Consider the following 26499-nt stretch of genomic DNA (forward strand, 5'->3'; position numbering starts at 1 on the left):
TAGGAAAAGATGTCCTGTGATTTCAACACTGTATTGTGAGGAAGGACATTTATAATTATTAATTGGAAGTGGGATCTCACAGCATACCTGTGGGAACATGTACACACATATTCATGTGCACAAACCCACACAGAAACACATGGGGAGGGGGAGAAAAGGAGAAAGAAAAGCAGGCAAGCTAAAGAGTGTGAGTATGGCGCTCTCATTCAGAATAGGGTTTGAGACAGCAGGCTGAAGATGAAGCCAGAGAACAGAACGAGCAACCTGGGGATGAAAACAAGAGCCGTGTATGGTGAGCCTGGAAGAAACAGGATGAAGTGAAGTGTTTTCAGCTGAATCATTTCTAACTGTTGCATAGGTTGTTCTTTCTTCCATTTTTCTAGCATTAAAACATTATTTAAATTTTACTCAGTGACTAAACATATTACTAAATAAGAGCTTCTTTCTGATTCTCTATTTTTCCTCCTGTGAGTACTGCCATCCAGAAAAGCTGGGCACAAAAGAAGTCCATAGTAATTCACTTACAGTAATCTAAAGGAACAGAAGTTTTTCAGAAAGACCTTAAGCTCTACAGTGTGTCACCTACTTCATGATTCTTGTATTTAAGTGAAATGGGTGAGTAGTAAATCTTCAGGTTTATGGGCAAGAAATGCCTTTATCGCCAATAAACATCAGTTTCAAACCAAAAGTAGCTCAGTAACATTCTTTTACATATTGTCAAATCACCTGTTAGATTCCCAAACCAAAGTAACTATTCATCCCTAGTGTGTAAGTTTACTACGGCATCACTGTACCAAAATGGTTAAAACCAGGAATGTGACCTGATAAAATTTGGTCCAAAGAAGTAAGTTGGAGCTATAGGAAGCAAGGTGTATATTCAAACCTCTTCTTTATTGAAATAAGCTTGACATGGATAGGTTTTCTTGACCCACTGTGATATTAGGATCATCTGGTATGACATGTAATTTTTGTTTTGTAATGTTTTAAATAATCTTTTTTTTAAAGGTTTATTTTATTTATCTGAAAGTCAGAGTTAGAGAGAAAGAGAGAGAAACAGAGAGAGCTTCTATCGCAGGTTCACTCTCCAAATGGCAGCAACGAGCCAGGGCTGGGGTAGGCCAAAGCTAGGAGGCAGGAGCTTCTCTGGGTCTCCCATGTGGGTGCAGGGGCCCAAGCACTTGGGCCATCTTCCACTGCTTTTCCAGGTGTATTAGCAGGGAGCTATCCAGGACTAGAACCAGCACCCATATGTGTGCAGCAGCTTTAAACGTTCCACTACAACACCAGCTCCGTTAAATATTTTAAAACACATTTTAGAGGCCAGCATTGAGGTATGGTGGGTAAGCCACTGCTTGTGATATCAACATCCCATATTAGAGTGCTAATTCAAGATCTACTTGCTCTTCTTCAAATCCAGCTTCTTGCTAATGCACTTGGGAGGCAGCACATATGGCCTAGGTACTTGGGCCCCCGCCACCCACACAGGAATCCCAAATGGACTTCCAGGATCCTGGCTTTGGCCTGGCCCTGCCCTGGCCATTGCTACCATTTGTTGGGAGTGAACCTGTGGATAGATTTATCTTTCTCTCTTTAACTCTGTCTTTCAAATAAACAAATATTTTTTAAAAGGAATGACATACATCATAGCTTTTTCTTTATTTTTGAATTTAAAGGTTTATTTAGTATAAAGACTGATTGTGTTAGCACTAAGAAATTCTAATTTCTTAGCAAGAATTTACAAATTACTTCCTATACTTCTATACTTAAATACAACTATCACAGCTAAAATTTATGAAGGTGAGTACTCAATATCAAAGCATATTATTTTATTGAATTTTAGGTTTGGACTCACAATAAGCCATGCTCGTCTCTACTGAGTGCCAAAAGGAGTGAATTACTGCAGATTCTTGGCTGATATGGTAGAGAATTTAGTCAATGGTCACTGCCCCTTTGGAGACAAGTAACATCCAAAGGTTGAGCATATATTTTTAAGTAACCACCTCGATCTTGTCTTCTCCCTACTGTAACTGAGAAATTATGAATGATGTCACTGTACAATATGGCCTGCTGATTGCCCATGAACAACTCTGGCAACAATATGAGATATCCTCGCCTGAAAAGCAACGAGTTCTTCAGGACCCTAGGAATGGCAGCCAAAGGGGTGTCAACAGCAATACCAAACACAGGAAAGATAATACAAGAGTGCCTCAGAAAATTCATAGAAAAGGAAATTAAAAGATAAGTTTATTTGGGAGCATAGAAGTTTGAAATCCATGCCGATTTTTCATGAAACATATTTTCCATGAACTTCAATGTGAAGACTCTTCCACATGCAATGATTTCAAAAAAAAATTTTTTTTTTTTGGATCAAAATAACCTCATCTTTTCATTCCCTTTCCCACAAATTTTCTGAAGTCCCCTCATAGAGTAGTCTGGGACATTAAGGATATCCACTTTGGGTTAAATTTGATAGCTCTCCTAATAGGGCAAAGCATAAAAAAAAAAAAAAAAAAAAACGGCCAGCAGCTATACTAAGAAGAATGGATTATCATGTCTAATTATGTGAGAGTTTTGCTAGCATTACCTACTTAAAGGTTCCCTTTCTTCAGATAAAAATCCCTTCAAGTCATCAATGTGTTTTGACAGGATACCTGCTGAAGTATTGCAAGATACCAACGCGAAAGCTCTTCCTTGGTCTTATTAACAAATTGTTCCACTAGTCGTCACATACAAACAGGAAATGACTAACATGCTCTGTTACTGCCCTTAATTTACTTCTGTTGGTGGCTTCTTTGGACCTTTTCTAGAATACATCAGCTGCTCAGCACCTTCCATTCTGTGCAGAAATGAGGACTAAAGAAGTGGGGGAGATCCTTGTATGACTTTCATCTTCTCAGAGTTGCTCTGCTTACAAAGGCAAACAATTTGAGAGACTGTAAAACTTGAAAAAGAGTGTGGTATCTGTGCATGACGTTCCCAGAGAGGCCATTTAGCGTGTCTGTCTGTCTTAGAACAAGAACAGCTCTTCAAGGTGTCTGAAAGAAAGGTGAAAGTCTTAATCTCTGCATGGACTGGTCCTCTACGTGGGCAACTGCATAGTATCTAGCTCTTTTGATATCCTGCCTGGGAACACAATTTTGTCAGCTGTGCAGGAACCAGGTTACCATGAAACACAGTGAAATAACCATAAAGCATTACTATTTATCAGGCAGAGCAAAGTAACCATTTCCTTTAAATCTGCTTTTTCCCCTTGTTTTCTTACCTAACCAGCTCTTCAACCTGGGGCTGGAACTGATTCGGCCTTTACAACACTCTGTTACTGTTTGTTCTTTTCTCTAATAAGCACAATGGTTTACTCCCTTTCGAGGCGGGGCTCCATGTAATGAGTCAGTGCTTCTGTTAACTCCAAGAACTCTTAATTATTTCCACCATTTTCTCCATGTGTTTCCTTCGCTGACTGTGTGAATCAGAAGCAGGCTGCTGGCTGTCAGAGACTGGAAAAGTCACTGGCTTTCCTTGTTGGCAGGGAACTGAATTCTGCTGCATCTATTCATGGATGGAGTATCCCGTCTCGGAGCTTGTGCAGTGCCTTCTGTTTTCAGTTTCCTGGTGAACGGGGCACATCATAAGAACTTGGAGTGCAGCGAAAGCCAAATCAGACTTGACAGAAAATTATTAGCAGGGTACAGAAGGAAAAAAGATCCCCCTTCCTTTCTGTAATCAGGTTAATATGTGCATGGAATGTTTCACTTAAAAAGGTAGTGTGTTTTGGCAAAGCTGGTTTCTTAAGTAGAATTTCAGTTCCCATTATGCGAGGCTATCCATTGCCGCGCTGGCAGGGCCTTTGATCAGTGAACTCAGTGGGGGAGAAGGGCACAGGCACATTAATAACTTCAACATGTGGCCCTTCGGCCCAGCTGTACCCTCGACTTGGAAACAGGCCAACTGGAAAGGGGTTTCTTAACATGACCTGCTTATGCATATTTTGGAAAGGGGAAAAGGGAAGGCAAGGGCTCAAAGAAGGAAATAAAACCAGATTTTATGGTAGTTCCTCGTCTTGTCCCTGTTACCTATTTGGGGCATTCTGCTACTACCAATTTGGAGCCTATGGACTCTGGCTCCATCCTCAACTTTTACTATCCTGATTCCTAATGTTTTCAAGATTAAAGCTGCTGTTTTAATTTACATACCAGCTCAGGACAAGGTTGGAGAGAGGCAGGAGAGGTAAGAGTCTGTAGGGATGAGAGATTAATGGGAACCAGGTGCCTGAAATAATAGCCCAGGGTCCATTTTGCCAGAACTGTCTCTTTTGCCCTTTCCCCCGTATTGGTATTTTTTGACTCTTTTATTTTTAACAGTCACGGCTTTGGGCCCCATTACATTTCCCCTGCAATCTACAGCCTAGCTTGCTCCTTTAGTGTGTGTGTCCCTATATTATTCCTTTCGTTTTCCTCATCAAGGATGTTCATTTTCCTGTCTGGATGCAACCCTGCCACATCCTGAAAAGGCTCCTAGTCTACATCATGGTCATAAGCAGACTTGACTTCTTTTCACAAGTGTCTTTGCATCAACAGCCTTCACCGGCCTTCACCTCTTATTCTCTCTCCCTTCACCTCTTCCTTCTTAACTCTTAGAATATTATCATTTGCCTGATCCATACTTTCCATGCTTCCAGTTCTCTAACTGCCTGATACCAGCTTGTCACACTGAATAGCAGGGAATGGTCCCAACGGTGCGATGTGTTACCTGAGGGCACTGCACAAGCTCAGATACAGATCTGATTTCTGTAACAAAGGCCAAAATAACAATGGCTTAAACAAGAGGGCTGCTGAGTGTGACCGTCCAAGCATTAGCCACACAGGGCTGCAAAGGTAACTCCTGCATGGTACGGACCCTGAGTCCCATCCTTTTGTTTTCCCAGTTTCAACACAAAGGTTGCATTTTCTAGCCTTGGAATGCTTCTTCAGCTCCTGTGCCCATGTGCACAGAAAAGTGAGAGGAGGAGTTGCTCCTTTTTTTTTCTGACAGGCAGAGTTAGACAGAGAGAGAGAGAGAGAGAGAGAGAAAGGTCTTCCTTTTTCTGTTGGTTCACTCCCCAAATGGCCGCTACGGCCGGCACACTGCGCCAATCCGAAGCCAAGAGCCAGGTGCTTCTCCTGGTCTCCCATGCGGGTGCAGGGCCCAAGGACTTGGGCCATCCTCCACTGCCTTCCCGGGCCACAGAAGAGAGCTGGACAGGAAGAGGAGCAACGGGGACAGAACCAGCGCCCCAATTGGGACTAGAACCTGGGGTGCCGGTGCTGCAGGCGGAGGATTAGCCTAGTGAGCCGTAGCACCGGCCTGCTCCTTTCATTTTAACAGTGTTAGGTAATAATCATTATTTCTCATATTCTGATGCCCTGAATCTAAGCATTTAGGCACATTTCCTTGCCAAGAACTGGAATATGATTTCTCTATCTGTTCATTTTCTTTGCCACAGAAACCTACTTATTAGCATTCTGTCTCAGACAACAATGGGAGTCATGAAATTGTGAAATAGTTATAAAACTCAACCAGTATAGGTATGCAGTCTTCTAAGAAAAAGTGAGGACAACTGAAAAGAACAGGTAATAACAGTGTGATGATCATATTTTCTTTTTTAACTACTGTTCTCTGATCATCTCACTCATTTATTCATTCAACAAACCAAGCATGCCATGACCGTACAAGGCTCTGAGCTTACAAAAGCGCTTCCAATGTAGACCTTGCCTTAATGTTTTTTCCGGCAGACATGTGGAGGCACCAGGCAGGAACACAGATTTGCATGGACATGGTGTGTTGAAGAATGGGGAGACTTTCATGAGACGTTGGTCAAAGGCTTCCACAGCTGATGAAGGGGAAGAAAGCCAAATAGAAATGAGAAAATAAAAAGCCTTACATGTCAGTATAGGGACATTCAAATTTACCCTAGGAAAGCAATAGTGAGAGACTAAAGATAAATTAGCAGGAAATACATGAATGGATTTTGTTTTTAAAGGTATGATTTCTCTATAAAAGTGATGCTTGATCTGTTTGACTACATGAAAAATATGCTGACACAAACATGAACAAAATCAAAACACGAATGACAAAGTGAGAAAAATACTATCCACACTTGTAACAGACAAGGGGCTAATTTCCTCACATAATAAAGCAAAACAAACAAACAAAAAACTAATGACCAGGAATACCAAGAGAAAAGTATGCAAAAGATTTGAAAAAAATTACTAATGACTTTCAAATATAGGAAACAAGCTCAATTTCATTTTAAACAAAACAAACACTTGATATATTACATCCAAAGTTTGCTAATACACCTTACTGGTGAGGATTTCTGCCAACAAGCACTCAACACAAAAAGTGTTAGTTCAAAACGAAAGACTTTTAAATTAAAACAAAGTTAATCCCCACTGTGGAAAAAGCCTCTAAAAAGCACCCTCATTAATTCCTGCTTCCTGAGATTGACATCTGTGTGTAAAGCCCACCCCTCCCAGTGGGCTGGACGCAGTGATAATGTTCTGCTTTTTTTTAAGAACTGTTTACTGGAAAGGCAGAATGACAGAGACAGGGGAAGAAGGAGAAGGTGAGAGTGAGAGAGAGATAGAAATCTTCCATCTACTGTTTGACTCCCCAAATGTTCTCAACAGCTAGGACTGGGACACCCTGAAGCCAGGATCACATTGGTGACTCAAGCACTTGGCCCATGATCTGCTGCCTTCCCAGGCATATTACTAGGGAACTTGGACCAGAAGCAGCAGAGCCAGGATTCCAACCAGCACTCTGACTCGGGATGCAGGCATTGAAAGTGACCATTCATCCCACAACGATTCTCTTCTAGTCCAAAGAATATAACAAAAGACAAAGAGGTTATTTCTGAAGTTAAGTTCCAAAAGGACAGTGGCTTCCAATTTGCTCATTCTGACTGTTGCCCTCTTCCTCACTCTGAGGAATGCCCATTGTTGAGTGCTTTTGTGCAAAAGTCCACACAGAAAGAACTGATGTCTCTAGGCAAGAGTCAATGAAGACTGGAGGCCTCCCAACAGCCAGGTGTCTGAGGGTGGCAGTAGCCCCAGCTGACATTTTGATTATAGCTTTAAAGGAAATTCTGAGCCTGAGGATCTGGCTTACACACCCTTGATCCCTGCCCAGAGAAACAGAAATATAAATGTGTTCTGTGGAGGCTACTACGCTTTGCAACAGTCCATCATACAGCAATAGATAACTAACATGGATTTTAGTACCAGGAAATGGGTTGCTGCTTTGGCTGTGGAACCAGGCAGTGGGCAGTGGCTGGGAAGATTCTGAGGAGCTTAAAGAAAAGCTTACAGGGTTGGCGCTGTGGCACAGGGGGTAAAAGCCCTGGCCATCAGTGCTGGCATGCCATGTGGACACTGGTTGTAGTCCTAGCTGCTCTACTTCTGATACAGCTCCCTACTACTGTGCCTGGGAAAGCAAGAGAAATGCACCCATGTGGGAGACCTGGAAGAAGCTCCTGGTTCCTGGCTTTAGCCTGCCCAGCCCCAGCTGCTGCAGCCATTTGGGGAGTGAACCAGTGAATGGAAGATCTCTCTCTCTCTTGCTCCCTTGATCTCTCTCTCTAATTCCATCTTTCAAATAAACAAATCTTTTTTTTTAAAGAAAGCTTAAAGTGATGTGAACAGACACATAAGAGAAATTTCAACTTTGAGAAAGTTGCTGGTAGAGGCAAAGAAAATGAGGAACATTTTATTGGAAAGTAGTGGAAGTGGGATCCTTTGTAAGTATTGGTGGAAAGCTTAGCAGTATAACTAGTATTCAAACAGTATTTTACACTTTATGTTTCTGTGTGGGTGCAAACTGTTGAAACCTCTACTTAATATATACTAACTTAATCTCCCGTATATAAAGATAATAGAAAAATGAATCTTGATCTGAATGGAAGGGGAGAGGGAGTGGGAGATGGGAGGGTTGCGGGTGGGAGGGAAGTTATGCGGGGGAAAAAGTCATTGTAACCCATAAGCTGTACTTCAGAAATTTGTATTTATTAAATAAAAGTGAAAAAAAATAAATAAAAAATAAATAAAAAAATAAATAAAAAATAAATAAAAAAAAAATAAATAAAGTGAAAGGGGCTGGTGCTAAAAAAAAAAAAAAAGAAAGAAAGCTTAGCAGTAACAACTGCCTTCAGTAACACGGCAAGCAGGACATGGGTTGACAGATCTCTGTAACCTAGCTGAAATCCCCAAAGTTTTTTTCTTGCTGTTTATGAGTAAAATCAGCAAAATCTGAGAGCAGGAAGAAAACTTGAAGGAATAATGGTTAAACAAAAAGCAATCAGAACTGGAAAACTGGGAATATGGCACAGTAAGAAGCCTCAGGAACTGGTCTCCCTACCTAGAAAACATTTGGCCAGGCACAGTCTGTCTGAAGTAACTATTTTGAAACTGTAGTCCACCAGAAGGTTTGCAACTTCCAACAGAAGGTTAGGACCTTAAATTTCGGTCAGTTTCAGTTCGCAGTTTGCTAACAGCCCATTGCCCACCTTTGTAGTCCCATCACAGGCCACTGTCTGCATTCCAGCAGCAGCTGGGGGGTGGGAGGCAAAAAGAACTTCTCCTTGTATACAAGGATCTGCACTCTGATGGGTGACTGCATCTTCTGATCACAGAGGAGCAGATACAGACAGGAGAAGCCATTGTTTCAGTCCTTACCACCACTGCTAACAGCCCTCTGGAAGAAGCAACTTCTAGGAGATCTAAAAGGCTGGAACATTTCCTCCCTCCACTTTTATCTTCACCATTTTAGGAGCCAAATATTTAAGGACTAGAATTTTTTTTTTTATTTTTATTTTTTGACAGGCAGAGTGGACAGTGAGAGAGAGAGAGAGACAGAGAGAAAGGTCTTCCTTTTTGCCGTTGGTTCACCCTCCAATGGCTGCTGCGGCTGGTGCATCTTGCTGATCCGAAGCCAGGAGCCAGGTGCTTCTCCTGGTCTCCCATGCGGGTGCAGGGCCCAAGGACTTGGGCCATCCTCCACTGCCTTCCCGGGCCATAGCAGAGAGCTGGCCTGGAAGAGGGGCAACCGGGATAGAATCCGGCGCCCCAACCGGGACTAGAACCCGGTGTGCCAGCGCCGCAAGGCAGAGGATTAGCCTGTTAAGCCACCGCGCCGGACTAAGGACTAGAATTTTCAAAAGCAACTGTAAACACAAAAGAATTCAGAAAGTAGCTACACATATCCAAGGAAAGGGTACAGGCTCAGAAAAAGAGAAGAGTTGAGAAGGAATTAAATTTACACCTCGGGCTGATCCTGGCACAGAGACAGACTATAGTGCCTGCACCCGTTCTCCTTACCCACCCTCCTAAGCAAATCCTAAGAAAGGGAGAATCTGATTTCCAGAAATTTCAATTTTAATAATTAAAAAGCTTAAAAAGAAAGAGGAAATCACAGCTCATTCAAAGGAAAAAATAAATCTACAGAAACAAATCATTCTTGAAAAGGAACAGATGTTGGAATTACCAAAGACTTCAAAACAACTTCAAAACAAAAGGTGCTCAAAAAACTAGAGGGAGACATGTGAAAAAAATTTTAAGTTATTAATAAAGTAGAAATATCAATAAAGAAATATAAAATACTGTTTTAAATTGTCCTGAAAAGCACAATAACTGAAATGAAAAATTCACTAAAGGGAGTAAAAGGATTTCAGAAGGCAAAACAAAGAACTGGCAAACGTGAAGAGACATTAAACTGTTGAGACTTAGGACAGAAAATATAGAAGAAAAGGACACAGCTTGGGTTGCAGCTCAACACATGGAACCTCACAAGTTGGGGCGAGAAAGGAACAGAGATTATCTGAAAAATTTAGAGCTAAAAATTTGACTAAAATTACAGAGATAGACATTCAAGAGACTCAGTTATCACCAACAGAATGAGCTTGAAGAGGCTCATGCAGAAATCCATTATAATCAAACTGTCAAAGCCAAAGACAAAACCGGCAGTGCAATACAAGAGAAGCAACTCATCACAGGCAAGCAATCCTCACTATGACTACAGGAAGATTTTTCATCAGAAACCTTGGCAGCCAGAAGGCAGTGAGCTGGTCACATTCAACATGCTGAAAGAAAATCTATCAAATCAAGGATTCTATCTCCAGCACTGGCGTTGTGGCGTAGCAGTTAAGCTGCTGTCTGCAGTGCTGGGATCCCATATGGGTGCCGCTATAAGTCCCAGCTGCTCCATTTTTTGATCCAGCTCCCTGCTAATGCGCCTGGGAAAGCAGCAGAAGATGGCCCAAGTGTTTGGGCCCCTGCACCCATGTGGGAGACCTAGAAGAAATTCTTGGCTCCTGGCTTTGGCCTGACCCAGCCCCAGCTGTTGCAGCCATTTGGGGGGTGAACCAGCAGATAGAAGACCTTTGTCTGTGTCTCTCTGCCCCCCACCCCGTAACTCTGCTTTTCAAATAAATAAAATAAGTCTTAAAAAAAGAGAATTCTATCTTCAGCATAACTGTCCATTAAATGTAAAGTAAATAGGAACACACATGCAGATAAACAAAAGCTGAGAAAGTTCATTATCACTAGACCTGTCCTTCAAGAAATGGTAAAGGGAGTCCTTCAGGTTGAAATTAAAAGAAACTAGAAAGTATGAGCTGATGTTGTGGCTCAGCAGGTTAAGCTGCCACCTGCAATGCCTGAATCCCACATGGGCACCAGTTTGTATCCTGCCTATTCCACCTCCAATCAAGCTCCCTGCTAATGCTCCTGGGAAAGCAGCAGAAGATGGCCTAAGTGCTTGGGCCTCTGCAGCCATGTGGGAGACCCAGAAGAAGCTCCTGGCTCCTGGTTTTGGACTGGGGACTGGCCCAGTTGAGGACATTTTGGGAGTGAACCAGTGGATGGAAGATTGATCTGTCTCTCTTAACTCTTTGAAATAAGTAGTTAAAACATGGGGAGGGGAGTGGAGAGAAGGAGAGGGGAGGGGCGGGGCTAGGAGATCCAAGATGGCTGAATAGGATATAGCCACACTAACTTAAGCTGCTCTGGATATGAAAAGAACAAAGGAAGGACCACTTTTCTAGGGGTCTGATTGATGGAAATTTTCAGCAATGAGGTGGGGCAAGAGGTGAGAAGACAGAGATACCACTGCAGCTTGCTGCCAGCTGCGAGCTGCCATCTTACCATGTCAAGGTAGAAGAAATTGCTGCATGCCCACCAGTGCTCACAGTTTTAGCTGAGAGGGAATTCCACAGACACCCACTTTTACTTCAGCCTGCAGAACTGATTGGGGACTGAGCTACTGCTGGTCTTGGAGCAGGGTACTATACATCACTCCCACAGGTGCTATACTTGGTAGCAAAAAGACAGGCAATGTGCCTCTGCTCTGCTCCTGTCAGCATCACAGTCACAGTCAGGGCAACATGTGTGGCAAAGGACGGATCCTCTGCATCCTGCAACTGTGCGAGTTTTGGGGCATTAGCCCCAGAGCTATGCTCACCTCTCTGTGTGAGCAAAGGGCATTCACCTTTGCTTCTGGGAGCAAATACCAGAATCAGCCCATGAAAAAAAATCTGCTCCCACGCTGGAAAATCTGAGTAATGACTCCCCTATACCCTGCAACATCAGGACTGTAACAATTTGTCCTAAATTTCTCCGTGCCACTGGAATCCATCCAGTGGACACAGGAAGAACTTACCTGTGTTCCACCTGTCTGGACTCATACTCTCCAGAGTAAAATCTCCTATATACTTTATAGTCACAATGCAGCACTGGAACAGGCTTCAGTTCACATCCCCTAGCCCTAGGACTAGGGCTGTTGGCATTATGAGCCATAGCACCAGCTGGACTCTCTTGACAGGGACCTGAGGAAGGGCTCATCCATATCACACAGTTCTAGAGCCACAGCAATTGATGCCACAAGTCAGGCTTGGCAGTAGGACAAGGGGACAGTCACCCTTTTCTCTCCCAGCACCAAGAACAAGGCTCTGGCTATCACATTCACGAAGACACTGACACCGAACTCTCTGAGGACCAAATTTACAGACCCAAGGAAACCATTATTCATCTCAAAGTCACACTTCTATCTCTATGACATGCAGCAAACTAGACCACTATGTCACTTATAGACACCACAGATACTGATTAAGACAAAAGGAATCACTCAGAGACTACACACATATCTAGGCTCACCTAGAACCAAAGCCCAAATGACAAACCAAGTAATACCCTGCATCCCAACTAAATCATCAAGTCTTTTACAATAAAACCTACTCCATAAAGAAGAAGGGACGAGTATACCAAATGGGCAGACATCAACATACGGACACAGGAGACATGAAGAAGCAAGGTAGTATGATACCTCCAAAAAGAACACAATAGTCCTGCAGAATTAGATCCTGAACTGCAGGAAATCTACAAAATGACAGAGAATTCAAAATAATGATTTTGAGGAAACTCAAGAGAATACAGACAGATTAAAGAAATGAGGAACTCAATGAGTGACATGAGTGAAAATATTACTAAGGAGGTAGTAGTCATTAAGAAGAACTAAATAGAAATTTTGGAGATGAAATCTTCAATCAGTGAAATAAATACACTTAAGCTGGCGCCGTGGCTCACTAGGCTAATCCTCTGCCTGCGGTGCTGGCACCCCAGGGTTCTAGTCCCAGTTGGGGCACCGGATTCTGTCCCGGTTACTCCTCTTCCAGTCCAGCTCTCTACTGTGGCCCGGGAAGGCAGTGGAGGATGGCCCAAGTAATTGGGTCCTGCACCCACATGGGAGACCAGGAGGAAGCACCTGGCTCCTGGCTTCGGATCGCCGCAGCGTGCTGGCTGCAGTGTGCTGGCCGTAGCGGCCATTTGGGCGGTGAACCAATGGAAAGGAAGACCTTTCTCTGTCTCTAACTTTGTCAAAAAATAAAAATAAAAACATAAAAAAGAAATAAATACACTTGAGAGCTGTAACATCAAAATAGACCAGGTGGAAGAAAGAATTTCTAACCTTGAGGACAAGAATTTTGAATAATCCAATCAGACAGAAATAAAGAGAAAATACTTTAAAAGAATGAAGAAAGAAAGTCTATGGGGAATATGGGATACTATTAAATGACCAAATATCCATATTACAGGGATTCCTGAAAGAGAAGAAAAGGAAAAGGCACTGAGAACCTGCTAAATGTAATAATAGTTGAAAATTTCTCAGTTCTTGAAAGAGACATGGACATCGAGATACAAGAAGCTCAAAGAACCTCAAGTACACTCATCCTAAAAAGGTTTTATCCGAGGCATATTCTCATCAAATTGTCAAAAGTTAAACGACAGAATCCTAAAGACAGAGAAAAGTGTCAAGTTACATATAAAGGAAAACCAATGAAATCAACATCAGACCTCTCAATGGAAACCCTACAGTCCAGAATAGGGTCAGATGATACATTCAAGGTCTTAAAAGAAAAAAACTTCAAACCAAGAATATTATATCCAGTGAAGCTATATTTCCAAAGTGAAGGGGTGGGGGGCGGCGCCGTGGCACAGTAGGTTAATCCTCCACTTGTGGCGCCAGCATCCCATATGGGTGCCAGTTCTAGTCCCAGCTGCTCCTCTTCCAATGCAGCTCTCTGCTATGGCCTGGGAAAGCAGTAAAAGAGGGCCCAAATCCTTGGGCTCCTGCACCCACATGGGAGATCCCTGGAAGAAACTCTTGGCTCCTGGCTTCAGATCTGCCTAGCTCCGGCCATTGCACCCACCTAGGGAGTGAACCAACGGAAGGAAGACCTCTCTCTCTGTCTCTCCCTCTGTCTGTAACTCTACCTCTCAAATAAATAAACAAAATCTTAAAAAAAAAAAAAACAGTTAAAGAGAAATAAAGTATTTTCCAGATAAGCAAAAACCGAGAATTCCCCACCACCTGACCAGCTTTACAAGAAATCGTGAAAGGTGTTCTGTATCAGAAGTAAACATCATGGCTTGTATTGTGGCATAGCAGGCAAAACCACCAGTTTCAATGCCAACATCCAATATGGGTGCCAGTTTGCACCCCGGATGCTCCAATTCTGATCCAGCTCCTTATTAATGGTCTGGGAAAAAGCAATGGAAGATAGCCCAGTCCTTAGGCCCTGCCACCCACATGGGAGACTTGGATGAAGCTCCTGGCTCCTGGCTTTGGTCTGGCCCAGCCCTGGCTGTTGCAGCCATTTGGGGAGTGAACCAGTAAATGGAAGATCTTGTTCTATCTCTCCTTCTCTGTGTACCTCTGCCTTTCAAATAAATAAATATTTTTTAAAAAGAGGATAAAAACACATGATAATACCAAATTCATTAACAGAACAGGTAGAATCATTATCCAATCAACAAAATGACAGGTCTTAATTATTATCTATCAATACTAACTTTGAATGTAAATGAATGAAATTCACCAACCAAAAGATTTAGGTTGGCTGAATGCATAAAATGACCATGACCCCAATATATGGCTTACAAGAAACTCACTTCACAAAGATACACACAGATCAAAAGTGAAGAGTTGGAAAAAGATATACCAGACAACTGGAAACCAAAAACAAGCAGGTGTAGCTACCCTGATATCAGATAAAATAAACATAAATCAAAAACTATAAAAAGAGATAAAGAATGACACTATATTTTGAAACAAGATTTAATTCAGCAAAAAGACGTAACAATCAATCATAAATATATATGCACCCAACACAAGACCACCCAGGTATATAACAGCAAATACTATTAGACTTAGAGAAAGAGAGATTCTAATACGGTAATAGTGGGTGGCTTTAACACCCCACTCTCGTCAATGGAAAGATCATCCAGAAAAAAAAAAAATAAAGATACATCGGAGCTGAAATATAGTATTGGACAGATGGACCTAACAGACAATTATAGGACATTTCATCCAACAGTTACAGAATACACACTGTTCTCAGAAAAACAAGAACAAACCAAGTCCAAAATCAACAGGAGGTGATAAACAATAAGGATTGGGGCAGAAACAAGCAAAATTGAAACTAAAAAAATACAGAAGATCAACAAAATAGAGAGCTGGTTTTATGAGAAGATAAACAAAATAGATAAATCTCTTGCCAGACTAACAAAGAAAAAAAAAAAAACAGGAAAAATTCAAATAAATAAAATTAGAGATGAAAAAGGGGACATTACAACCGACACCACTGAAATACAAAGGATCATAAACTACTATGAAGAACTACATGTTAATAAACTGGAAACCTTGAAAAAATGTATAAATTCCTGGATTCATATAACCTACCAAGATTAATCAGACCCATAACAGACCCTAAACAGACCCATAACAAGCAGTGTGATTGAAGCAGTAATCAAAAGTCTTCCATCAAGGAAAGTGTGGGACCTGGCTTTACTACTGAATTCTACAAAACATTCTAAGAGGAAAGAACTCTAATATTCTTCAGACTATTCCAAAGTACTGAACTGTATAGAACTCTGCCAAACTCCTTTTATGAGAACACCATTACTTGATACCAAAACCAAAGACACGAGACAAAAAGAAAACTACAGACCTATGTCTTTAATGAACCTAGATGCAAAAATTCTCAAAAAAATACTAGCAAACTGAATCCAAAACCACATTTAAAATATCATATATCACAATCAACTGGGATTTATCCTGGAAATGCAAGGGTGGTTCAACATTTGCAAATCAATGAACGTCATAAATCATATCAATAGAATGAAGAACAAAAACCATATGGTCATCTCAAAAGATGCAGAGAAAGCATTCAGTAAGATTCAACACCTCTTCATGATAAAAAATCCTTTCACAAATTAGGTATAGAAGAAACATTCTTCAAAATTATAAAGGCTATAAATCACAAACCAACAGCAAATATCTACTGAATGGGGTAAAAAAACTGAAGCATTTTCCCTAAGATCTAGAACAAGGCAAGATGTCCACTTTTGCCACTCGTATTCAATATAGCACTGGAAGTTTTAGCAAGAGCAATTAGGAAGGAGAAAGAAGTCAAGGACATCAAAATTGGAAAAGAGGAAGCCAAATTATCCATGTATGCAGATAACATGATGTTATACATGGAAAATGATAAATACTCTTCCAAAAAGCTGTTAGAATTGATAAACCAATTCAGCAAAGTTGCAGGTTACAAAATAAATGTACCAAAAATAGGGGTGTTTTTGTATGGTAATGATAAACTCAGAGAAATCAAGAAAGAAATTCGATTCAAACTAGCTACAAAAAACCAAATATTTAGGAATAAATTTATTCATTTATTTTTATTTGAAAGGCAGAGAAAGAGAAAGAGAGGGAGAGAGAGAGAAATATGAATCTTCCATCTGCTGGTTCACTCCCCAAATGGCCCCCAACAGCCAGGCTGAAGCTTGGAGCCAGGAACTTCTTATGGGTCTCCCACTTGAGTGCAGAGGCCCATGCACAAAGCTGGATCAGAAGTGGAGCAGCCAGGGCTTGAACCACTGCCCATATGGGATTCCAGTGTTACAGGTGGCATCTCAACCCTTTACAATCACAATGCTGGCTCCAGGAATAAATTTAAACAAAGAAGTGAAAGATCTCTACAATGAAAATTTTCAAACACTGATGAAAGAAATCATAAAGGACACAAAAAATGCAAAGATATTCCTTTCTCATGGATCAGAAGAACATCATTAAAATATCTATACTATCTCAAGTAATCTACAGATTCAATGCAATCCCTATCAAAATACCAATGATAATCATTAAGAATTAGAAAAGGCAAAAATTCATATGAAATCACAAAAGACCCAGAAGAGCCAAAGTGATCCTGAACAATAAAAATCAAGCTGGAAGCCTCAGAACAACTAAATTCAAAGAATACTACAAAAACTCTAGTAACTAAAACAGCATGGTACCAGCATAAAAATCCATACACAGATCAATAGAACAGAAAAGAGAGCACAGAAATTAATCCACATACATATATCCAACTGATTTTTTACAAAAGTGCTTAGACCACAGAGTAGAGTAAGGACAATCTCTTCAACAAATTGTGCTGGCAAAACTGGAGGTATATACATAGAAGAATCAAATTAGATCCATACCACTCACCATACTGAAAAATCAACTCAAGATAAATTAAAGACAGAAATTTAAGACCTAAGATTCTCAAGCTGCTGGAAGAAAATGGAGAAACACTCCAAGATGCTGTTACAGGGGACGACTTCTTGGACAAGGCCTTCAGAGCACAGGAAACAAAAGCAAGACTACATAAATGGGACTATATCAAACTCAGAAGCTTTTGCAAGGAGATGATCAACAGAGTGAAGACACATCCAATGGAGTAGGAAAAATATTTGCAAACCTCCTATCTGACAAAGCATTAATATCTCAAATATATCAGCAACTTAAAAAACTCAACAACAATAAAAACCAATCAATCCAGTTGAGAAAAGGGCAAAAGATTTCAATGGAGAACTGTCAAAAGAAGAAATGCAAATGGTCAAAAAAATCTATGAAAAAATACTCAACATCATTAGTCATCAGAGAAATGCAAATCAAAACCAAAGTGAGGTATCACCCCACCCCTGTTAGATTGGGTAAAATGCAAAACACAGATAGTAATAAATGGTGATGAGAATGTGGAGAAAGCAGAACACTTATGCATTGTTTGTTGGAGTGTAAATAGTACAGCCGCTGTGGAAAACAGTGTAGAGATTTCTTTAAAAACTAGAAATAGACTTGCCATATGATCCAGCCATCCTACTACTGGGTATATACCCAAAAGACTTGAACACAACCTATCAATGAGATACTTGCACCACCATGTTGTAGCATCACTGTTCATAATAGCCAGAGTTTGAAAATCAACCAAGGTGTCCATCATCAGAAGAATGGATCAAGAAAATATGGTATATATACAATGGAAACAGATGGACAGACCAATGGAGCAGAACAGAAACACCAGAAATCAATCCAAACATCTACAGCCAACTTATATTTGATCAAGGATCCAAAACCAATCCCTGGAGTAAGGACAGTCTAGTCAATAAATGGTGCTGGGAAAATTGGATTTCCACGTGCAGAAGCATGAAGCAAGACCCCTACCTCTCACCTTACACAAAAATTCACTCAACATGGATTAAAGACCTAAATCTATGACCTGAACCATCAAATTATTAGAGAGCATTGGAGAAACCCTGCAAGATACTGGCACCAGCAAAGACTTCCTGGAAAAGATCCCAGAGGCACAGGCCATCAAAGCCAAAATTAACTACTGGGATTGCATCAAATTGAGAAGTTTCTGTACTGCAAAAGAAACAGTCAGGAAAGTGAAGAGGCAACCGACAGAATGGGAAAAAACATTTGTAAACTATGCAACAGATAAAGGATTAATAACCAGAATCTACAAAGAGATCAAGAAACTGCACAACAGCAAAACAAACAACCCACTTAAGAGATGGGCCAAGGACCTCAATAGACATTTTTCAAAAGAGGAAATCCAAATGGCCAACAGGCACATGAAAAAATGTTCAGGATCACTAGCAATCAGGGAAATGCAAATCAAAACCACAATGAGGTTTCACCTCACCCCGGTGAGAATGGCACACATTCAGAAATCTACCAACAACAGATGCTGGTGAGGATGTGGGGAAAAACACTGGTCAAGCCACTATGGAAGTCAGTCTGGAGATTCCTCAGAAACCTGAACATAACCCTACCATTCAACCCGGCCATCCCACTCCTTGGAATTTACCCAAAGGAAATTAAATTGGCAAACACAAAAGCTGTCTGCACCTTAATGTTTATTGCAGCTCAATTCACAATAGCTAAGACCTGGAATCAACCTAAATGCCCATCAACAGTAGACTGGATAAAGAAATTACAGGATATGTACTCTATAGAATACTATAGAGCAGTCAAAAACAATGAAATCTGGTCATTTGCAACAAAATGGAGGAACCTGGAAAACATCATGTGAGTTAAATAAGCCAATCTCAGAGGGACAAATATCATATGTTCTCCCTGATCGGTGACAACTAACTGAGCACCAAAAAGGAAACCTGTTGAAGTGAAATGGACACTATGAGAAACAGTGACTTGATCAGCCCTTGCCCTGACTGTTGATGAACAACTTAATACTTTATCCCTTTCAGTATTTTTGTTGTTGTTGTTCTACTTAGTACTATTGGTTGAACTCTGTAATTCATACACAGTTAATCTTAAGTGTTGAAACTTAATGAAAAGTGATTCATGTTAAATATAAGAGTGGGAATAAGAGAGGGAAGAGATGTACAATTTGGGACATGCTCAATCGGACTTGCCCCAAATGGTAGAGTTAGAAATGTGCCAGGGGATTCCAATTCAATCCCATCAAGGTGGCATGTACTAATGCCATCTCACTAGTCCAAGTGATCAATTTCTGTTCACAACTGATCATAATGATAGGAATAAGAGTCAAAGGGATCAAATAAACAAGACTAGTGTCTGAAAATACTAACCGATAGAATAAAAAAAAGGGAGAGAACGATCCAACATGGGAAGCGGGATACACAGCAGACTCATAGAATGGCAGATGTCCTAAACAGCACTCTGGCCTCAGAATCAGCCCTTAAGGCATTTGGATCTGGCTGAAGAGCCCATGAGAGTATTTTAGGCATGGAAAGCCAAGACACTCTGGAAAAAAAAAATGAAATGACCTAAATGAAAGATCTCTGTGAGTGAGATCCCAGTGGAAAGAACAGGTCATCAAAGAAGGAGGTACCTTTCTTTGAAGAGAAGAGAGAACTTCCACTTTGACTATGACCTTGTCTAAATACGATCAGAGTCAGTGAACTCAGAAGGTTTCCATAGCCTTGGCAACTCATGACAAGAGCCTAGGGTGATTACTGATGCCATAAACAAGAGTATCAATTTGTTAAGTCAAAAACAGGAGTCACTATGCACTTACTCCTCATGTAGGATCTCTGTCCTTAATGTGCTGTGCATTGTGATTTAATGCTATAACTTGTACCCAAATAGTATTTCCACTTGGTGTTTCTGTGTGGGTGCAAACTGTTGAAATCTTTACTTAATAAATACTAAATTGATCTTCAGTATATAAAGAGAATTGAAAATAAATTCTGATGTGAATAGAGAGGGAGCGGGAGATGGGAGGGTTGCAGGTGGGAGGAAAGCTATGGTGGGGGGGAAGCCATTGTAATCCATAAGCTGTACTTTGGAAACTTATATTCATTATATAAAAGTAAAAAATAAAATACATATCAAAAAAAGAAAATGTGGTGTATATATACAATGGAATATTATTTAACTATAAAAAAGAATAAAATTCTGCCATTTGCAGCAAAATTGATATAACTAAAGGATTATCATGTTGAGTGAAAAAAGTAGGGTGCAGGAAGACAAATACTAAATGTTCTCCCTTATATATGGGAGCTAAAATTTGAAAAAAACAAACAAACAAACAAACAAAAAACGAAGAAATGTCTGTGTGTACCAGTACTGCTGCAAATTTAGTTTTGTAAAACTATTTTATACCTATGTCAAACCAATGGTTCTAGTCCCGGTTGGGGCGCCAGTTCTGTCCCGGTTGCTCCTCTTCCAGTCCAGCTCTCTGCTATGGCCCGGGAAGGCAGTGGAGGATGGCCCAAGTCCTTGGGCCCTGCACCCGCATGGGAGACCAGGAGGAAGCACCTGGCTCCTGGCTTCGGATCAGTGCAGCACACCAGCCGTGGCGGCCATTTGGGGGGTGAACCAGAAGAAGGAAGACCTTTCTCTCTGTCTCTCTCTCTCACTAACTCTGCCTGTCAAAAAAAAAAAAAAAAAAAAGAAAAGAAAAGAAAAGAAAAGAAAAGAAAAGAAAGAAATGGTAAAGAATGATACACTGAGAGGCCATTGCTGTGGCATAGTAGGCTAAGCCTTGCCTGCAGCACTGGCATTACATATGGGCACCAGTTTGTGATCCGGCTACTCCTCCTCTAATCAAGCTCTCTAGTTATGGCTTGGAAAAGCAGTGGAAGATGGCCCAAGTGCTTGGGCCCTTCTACCTACAAGGGAGACCCAGAGGAAGCTCCTGGTTCCTAGCTTCGAATCGCCCCAGCTCCTGCCATTGCAGCCATTTGGGGAGTGGATCAGTGGATGAAAAACCTTTCTCTCTGTCCCTTCCTCTGTTTGCAAATCTGCCTCTCAGATAAATAAACTAATTAACTAAAAAAAGAATGTTACATTGGGGCTAGCATTGTGTTGTAGTGGGCAAAGCCACCACCACCTCCAACGTTGGCACCCCATATGGGTTCAAATCCCAGCTGCTCCACTTCCAGTCAAGCTCCCTGCCTAAGTAACTGGGAACACAACAGAAGATGGCTCAAGTGCTTTGGCCCCTGCACCAACATAGGAGACCCAGAAGAAACTTCGTGCTCCCAGCTTCAGCCTGGCCCAGCCCCAAGGCCATTGTGGCCATTTCGGGGAGTGAACCAGAAATGGAAGTTCTGTCTCTTCTCTCTCTGTAGCTCTGCATTTCAAGTAAATAAAAAATAAATCTTTTAAAAGAAAAGAAAGTGATGCTACTATAGTTTTAATGATCTGTGAGTACTTTAAAAATTTACTGTATATGGGTGAAATGGTCATTTTTCCATTCAATTATTATTTATACTTATTGTATATATTCTCAATAACCTGGGATATTTTTGCTCTTTACTTGTTAAACTTCTTATTCGGTGAAGTATTAAGCTTTTTTACCATGGTGTAAATTTGAAATATGTTATCTCAGGAACTAAAAACAAAAGAGAAAGTAATGGAGAAGGAAAGGGGGGGGAAGGGAAGAAGAGAATATCATTATGTTCTTAGAATTATATTTACAAATCACACTGAATCTGTTAAAAGCTAATTAAAAACTAAAATAAAAAAGTAAAAAAAGAAACTAGAAAAAACATGAAGCTATATGAATAAATATCTCAGTAAAGCTAAATATAGGCAATTATAAAAACTAGTGTTATTATAGCTTTGATCTGACATTTCACCTTTTGTTTTCCTCATGATTTAAAAGACTGATTAAAAAAACAAGTATTACTCTTTTGTTTTTGGACATACAATGTGTAAAAATGTGACACTATTATACCAATGACTGAAAGTGGGTAGGGACAAAATTGTACAAGAGCAGAGTTTTTGTAAGTTACTGAAGTTACCTTGATAGAAATTCAAATTAGAGAGTCTTAACTTTAGGATGTTAACTGTAATTATCCATGTTAATCAAAAAGAATATAGTTACAGAATATAGATCAAAGGAAATGAGAAAGGAACTAAAAAATTTCACTGCAAAAAGATGAATTAAACAGAAAAAAAGACAATAATGCAAGAAACGAGCGATAAAACTATCATAAGATATAAAGAAAACAAACGTTAAAATAACATAAGTCAGGGCCAGCGCTGCGGCACAGTGGGTAAAGCTGCTGCCTGCAGTGCCAGCATCCCTTTTGGGCGCCAGTTCGAGACCCGGCTGCTCCACTTCTAAACCAGCTCTCTGCTATGGCCTGGGAAAGCAGTGGAAGATGGCCCAAGTCCTTGGGCCCTTGCACCCATGTGGGAGACCTGGAAGAAGCCCCTGGCTCCTGGCTTCAGATAGGCACAGCTCTGGCCATTGCAGTCATCTGGGGAGTGAACCAGCGGATGGAACACCTCTCTGTCTCTGTCTCTGTCTCTCTCTCTCTGACTCTCCTTCTCTCTCTGTGTAACTCTGACTTTCAAATAAATAAATAAAATCTTTTAAAAAATAATGTAAGTCTATCCTGTGTAGATAATTAATCATAAATGGATTAAGCTTTCCAATAGAAAGGCACAGCTTGGAAGAATTTTTTTAAATGATAAAACAATAGATTATCTGTAATAGATTCACGTTAATCCAAGGACATAAACAGGCTGAAGGTAAAAGGATAAAAATACAGTCTATGTAAACAGTAACAAAAACAGAGCATGGGGCTATATTAAAATTGGACAAAACAGACTTTGAAATTTTTAAAGATTATAAAGGACAAAGAAGGACATTATATGTTAATAAAAGGTTCAATTCAGAAAGAAGACACATTAATAATCAACTTGTACAAATTGAGTAACAGGCCATCCAAATATATAAAGAAAAAATTAACCAAACCGAAGGGATAATCAGACAGTTCTACAACATTTGAAGACCTCAATACTCCACTATCAGTAAAGATTATAACAACACAAAGTAAGGAAACAGAGGACTTGTATAACACTGTAAGCCAATAAGATCTACTATATATACTTACTCAAAAATAGATTATACATTTTTCTCATGGGTATATGGACACTCTTTAGGATAGTTTATATATTGGGGCATAAATTAAATCCTAATAGATATAAAAAGATTTCATGCCAAATGTCATCTCTGACTGTAACAGGATGAAGTTAGAAATTAATAACAGGGGCCAGCACTGTGGCATAGCTGGTAAAGCCGCCTCTTGCAGTGCTGGCATCCTATATGGGCGCGGTTCTAGTCCCAGCTGCTCCTCTTCCGATCCAGCTCTCTGCTATGGCCTGGGAAAAAAGCAGAAGATGGCCCAAGTTCTTGGGCCCTGCACCCATATGGGAGACCCGGAAGAATCTCCTGGCTCCTGGCTTTGGATCTGCCCAGTTCCGGTTGTTGGCGGCCATCTGAGGAGTGAACCAGTGGATGGAAGACCTCCCTCTCTGCCTCTCCTTTTCTGTATGTAATGCTGACTTTCAAATAAATAAATAAATCTTTAAAAAAAGAAAATAACAGATAGAAAATTGAAAAAAATCATAAACTTGTGGAAATTGAACACCACGTACTTAAACAACAAATGGATAAAAGAAATTACAAGCAAAACTAGAAAACACTTTGAAATGAATGAAAACAGTAACAAAACATACTAAAATTTATGGCACACAGCAAAAGCAGTGCTAAGATGGAAATTTATAGCTATAAACATTTAAATATAAAAAATCTCAAGAACCTAAGTTTACAATTTAAAAAGACTAAAAAAGAACAAATTAAACCCAAAGCTAGCAAAAGCAGGATACATTAAAGATTATAGCAGATATAACAGAGGCTAGAAAAATAATAGAGAAAATTAACAAAATTAACAGTTTCTCAAAAAGATTAGGCAAACTGCCAAACCATTAGTGATACTGACTAAGCAAAAAAGAAGACTCAAATTACTAAAATCAGAGATAGAGTGAGGACACTAAGGAGTAAAGAGAGTACTATGAACAACTGTAGGCCGACAAACTATTTAACTAGATGAACTAGACAAATTCTTAGATGCACAAAACTTACCAGGACTGAGTCAAAAGAAATAGAACATCTGTATAGAACAGTAACTACTAAGGAGATTAAACTGACTATCAAAAATCTCCCCCTAAAAGCCCTAGATCTGATGGCTTCCCTGGTGAATTTTACTAAACATTTAAAGACGAATTAACACAAATCCATCTCAAACTTTTCCAGAATAGTGGAGAGAATACTTTCTGACTAATTCAATGAGACCCTCATTATCTAACACAAAGGCAGACAAAGATAGAAGAAAACTTTAGATCAATATCCCTTTGAACGTTGATGCAAAAAATCATCAAATTACTACCAAACCAAATGCAGTGACATACCTAGTCATATATCATGACTAAGAAGGATTTATTCCTAGAATGTGTTCTGTGAATATTAATTACTGTAATACACCGCATTAACCAAATAAAGAGAAAAAAACACCATTGTTTCAATTGATGTAGAAAAAAAATCATTTGACAAAATTCAGTGTCTTTTCATTATAAAAACATTAAACAGACTAAGTATAGAAGAAAAGAACACATTAAAATCATACTCAATGGTGAAAGACTGAAACCTTTTTCTCTATGATCAAGAACAAGTCAAGGATGCCTGCTTTTAATGCTTCTATTCAACATAGCTTCATAAGTTCTAGCCAGAGCAATTAGGCAAAAAAAAATGAAATAAAAGGTCCTCATGTTGTACAGAAACAAGATCATTTGTAAACAGATGACTGTATATATAAAAACCTTAAAGATTATACAAAAATACCTGTTAGAACTAATAAATCAATTCACCAGACTATCAGAATACAAAATCAATACTCAAAAGTCAGTTGTGTCTATACGCCAACAGTACACAACCTGAGAAAACAATCCTATTTACAATGGCATTCAAAAGAATATTTAAGAATTAGATTATCTAAGGAAGTGCATGATTTATAGAATGAAAACAATAAAACATAGATTAGAGAAATTAAAGAAAACATAAATAAATGGAAAGCCATCTCATGTTCACGGGTTGGAGAACCTAATGTTGCTTAAAATGTCAATACTACCTAAAGGGAAGGGATGTACAACTTCAATGAAATCCCTATCAAAATCCAAGCAATAGGGGTGGGCACTGTCAAGCAGCAGGTTAAGCTGCCCCTTGGGATATCACATCCTACATAGGAGTACCTGTCTGAGTCCTGGTTACCCAGTTTCTGCTCTAGCTTCCTGATAAGGTGCCTGGGAGGCAGCAGATGATGGCTCAAGTCCTTGGACCCCTGCCACACATGTGGGAAACCCAGATGGAGTGTCTGGATCCTGGCTTTGACCTGGTTCAGCCCTGGCTGTAGCAGGCATTTGAGAAGTGAACCAGCAGATGGAAAGTCAGTCTTTCCCTCTCCCCCTTTCCTTCCCCCCTCCCCATTTCCCTCTCTCTCCACCCCTCCATCTCGCTCCATCAATCTGTCTTTCAAACAAATAAATAAAACCATAAAAATTCCAGTAACATTTTTAAAGAGATAGAATAACCCTTCCTCAAATTTATGTGGAATCTAAAGGGACCCTGAAAAAGCAATACAATCTTACTACAAGCTACAGTAATCAGAACACTGTGGTACAGGCATACAGACAGATATACAGACCAAATGGAACAGAGATCCCAAAGCTAAACCCTTGCATATATGGTTGTTATGGACCAAATAGTGTCCTCCACGAAATTCGTATTTTGAAGCCTTAACTCCTTATTTGAGTGTACTGGAGACAGGACCTTTAAGGAACTGATTAAGGTTACTTGAAGTCATAAGGCTGGCATCCTAACCCAGCAGAATTGGTGTGTCTAAGAAGAAAGGACACCAGAGCTCAGGCACTTGCTCACTCTCTCTCTCTGCCATGTGAAGACTCAGCAAATAAGCCATCTGGAAGCCAGGAAGACAGCCCTCACCACGGTCCACCATATTCACACCCTGACCTCAGACTTCCAAATAAATTTTCTGTTGCTTCAGTTACTCAGCCTATGGTATTCTGTCATGGCATGCCAAACTAATATATGGTGATATGATTTACCACAAGGGTATCAACATCATTCAATAAGCAAAGGACAGTCTTTTCAATAAAAGTATGCACCCACATACAAAACAATGAAGTTGGATTATTATCTAACACTATGTACAAAAATTAATATAAAATAGATTGAAGGCTTACACATAATAGCTAAAATTATAGCACTATTATATCAAATATAGGATA

The 26499-nt window shown here is 40.1% G+C and overlaps 1 long non-coding RNA gene across 2 annotated transcripts in view; it reads right to left on the minus strand.

Annotated features, from left to right (window-relative positions):
- The window catches only part of LOC133748334 (uncharacterized), a 190661-nt gene that overhangs the window by 35185 nt on the left and 128977 nt on the right, over positions 1-26499 (minus strand). Inside the window, exon 3 of one of the 2 annotated variants that reach the window (XR_009864450.1) lies at positions 3442-3606. The exons of the other annotated variant lie outside the window; for it this stretch is intronic. This is a non-coding gene — a long non-coding RNA (uncharacterized LOC133748334). Of the gene's footprint in view, positions 1-3441; positions 3607-26499 lie in introns of those variants that run through there. 2 annotated transcript variants of the gene reach the window in all.

The sequence above is a fragment of the Lepus europaeus genome, chromosome 19 (assembly GCF_033115175.1).
Source record: "Lepus europaeus isolate LE1 chromosome 19, mLepTim1.pri, whole genome shotgun sequence".
NCBI lineage: Eukaryota > Metazoa > Chordata > Mammalia > Lagomorpha > Leporidae > Lepus > Lepus europaeus.